Here is a 2886-nt window from a genome sequence, read left to right on the forward strand (position 1 = left end):
TAGCATCTTGCTGCTTTGACTAGATGTAATGCATGCATTACCTATACAAATCAATAAAATGTTATTAATATACTTATTACAGGGGTTGGTCAAAATGATGGAAGACCAGCAACACTCTTACCTTACTGTTAAAAGCCAGTGGAGGGCCTGAGCAGGTGAATCTACTACCGTATAATATGTCTGATCATTGCCCGAAGCTAAGCATATTCAAATCACTGTGAACGTAACAAGTTTGGCTGTTCAGCTTAAAGGAATCATTTAACATGTGGGAAATACACTTATCTGCTTTCTTGCCAAGAGTTAGATGGGAAGCTCGATACCATTCTCACGTCTGTACGGTAAAAATATGTAGCTACAGCCAGCAGTCATTTAGCTTAGCCTAGCATAAACAGCTAGCCTGGCTCTGTCCAAAGGTGAAAAAGTCCACCTACCAGCACCTCTAAAGCTCACTAATTAACACATTATTGTGTTTGTTTAAGCCGTCTGTTTAATCTGTAAAAAAGTGTAAAAACATAAAAACAACAGATAAACCACTGATAAATGGCAAATTGTTTACTCTTCGTTAAAACATGATAATTACAGACTTTAGGGATGCTAATTGGCAGATTTCCTTACCTTTGACAGAACCAAGCCATCCCCTGTTTCCAGTGTTAATGTGAACCAGCTCCTGGCAGTAGCTTCATGTTTACCGCAAATATATGAGAGTGGTATCAATGTCCTCCTAATGTCAAAATGTATACAGTTCTTTCTTGGAAAGCAACAATGTTATTTTCAAGAAAATTAGTTATTTGTAAATGTGTCCGACAGAAAGCCCCACTAAAAATGATATACCCTGTCAAAAGTCTCAAAGGCAGATATGCAGAGAATTGTTTCGTTTTACAGTCTCTGGTAGAATCTGCAGAAAACCTTTTTCAAAAACAAGATACAACATTCACAATGGATTGCTCGTGCTATTTTTGTATGTTTATCTTGCCTTATTGACAACACTTGCAGGGCTACAAATTGATGTGATCTATTTCTAAATCTGGACCAAAACTGTGGCAGATAAAGGATCCCACATCGACAGAGCCAGTGTCACTGCAAGTCTTTTCTTCTGGCACTTTCATTGTTTTGATCATACCCTGTATAATCACTGCTGATGTTGAAATTTCACAGTATTTCTTTGTTGCTGTCAAAAACGCTGTGTAAATAATAACTGTATTTCAAGAGGTTCCTTACAGGACTTGTGGAGATAGGTATCATAGGTTAGTTGGGTTAATTCTGTCTTTATCTCAAGATAGCCCCGTCTTCTGAATCTCTCAAATAAACCCATGGGATGGATCAGAATTTTAAAACTGCTGATGGCATTATGTTCTGTCTCCTTGGAGACGAGGCGCAAATCCCTTTAGGCTACCTTAAATCAGCACTTGCTCCTCCAGCAAACAATTGCCCTTTATCACCAAGGAAATCTTTGTCTAGTTGCCACTTTAGTTTTTTTTTCTCTTTTGTCATGTGAGGTCTCACTTGCAGAGCCATTAATGCCTCATCACAGAAATAGCATTTCAATACTATAAAAAATATTTGAGTCAAGTGTATTTGGACAATGTGGGAGGATTGTAGTGGGAGGTGAGTTATTCAGAGTTTAAAATCTTGTTAGTATTTCAGAAAAAAAAAATTAATTGTTTCAGAGATGTTTTGATCATTTCCATTATCAGGTTTTTTGACAGATAACTCCTGAAAACAGCTGGCATTGCTTGCTGATTACAGGTCAAATGAAATACAATTTTGCACTGAAATGGTAGTATTCGCCATTTCCCTTCACAACTTCTATTGAATCCAAATGGTTGCCCTGAATACCCCACAATCAAATCTGTTCAGTTCCTGAGAAACTGTCTTCCAATTAGAAGTTACAAAACTCTACTTTGTTGTTAAAAACAGAGACAATGAGAGTGAAACTTTATTGAAAATTCATAATGAAATATGGCATGCTGACTGGCTGTTTGAACACTTCTCCCACTTCTTGTGCCACATCAATATGTGTCAGGACCAAGATGGGATGATACATGACGCATCACAAAAGAAGAATAGTGCAACATAAAACCGACTGTTGATGTTGGCGCTGGAATGGCACACTACAAAACCAGACAAATGTCCTCAAACCATTACATTGGTTTGCTGTGTTTCCCTACTAATATAACAAGCCTGGTCTACCATTTCAGATGCAACATATAAATGTTTTTTGTGGTGTAATTTAAAAAGGGAAACGCATGCCGTCCGTTCCACATGCCAATTGCACATTGGTGATACCAGACATGTCAAAGTTTGTATTTCTCCAAGTTCAAGCTATGTTTGTGGGGATGTAGTAAGAGCTATACTCTTATACTTTTTATTTATCCTTCTGCATAATCAACTTACTTTAGCAGCTGTGTCCTGCTATTTTATATTTTAGTAAGTCAAATAACTTCAGCCACAACACATTTTAGTCCTCAACCTAAGTTTTCTCTCCTTCAACATTAAAAGTGAAACACACCAAACACACCATCATCTTTATTGCTTATGAAAGCATATAAACTATACACAGCCAACCAGGGTCACATAACAGTAGAAAAAATGACAGTCCGACTAACTAGCTCTACACTGTAATACAAGAACAATCCTGTTTCCATATTTTCATGTATTCTACATGGATCATCAAGTGGTAAGGATACTGACTCTTTGACTGGGACATGCACCTTTGGGTCGGTATATGCCAAAAAAAGAACTAGTTTGTGTGACGTATCTGCTAATCACGTTGGAAAGACAATGTGTTTATAGTTGTTCTCAACTGCCTCACTGGAAAAGCCAGCCACTGGAGAAAGGGATAAGATTATTTAAATATAAGGATAAGCATGCATGACAGTCTTTCCT

Source organism: Micropterus dolomieu, linkage group LG07, assembly GCF_021292245.1.
Source record: "Micropterus dolomieu isolate WLL.071019.BEF.003 ecotype Adirondacks linkage group LG07, ASM2129224v1, whole genome shotgun sequence".
Classification (NCBI taxonomy): Eukaryota; Metazoa; Chordata; class Actinopteri; order Centrarchiformes; family Centrarchidae; genus Micropterus; species Micropterus dolomieu.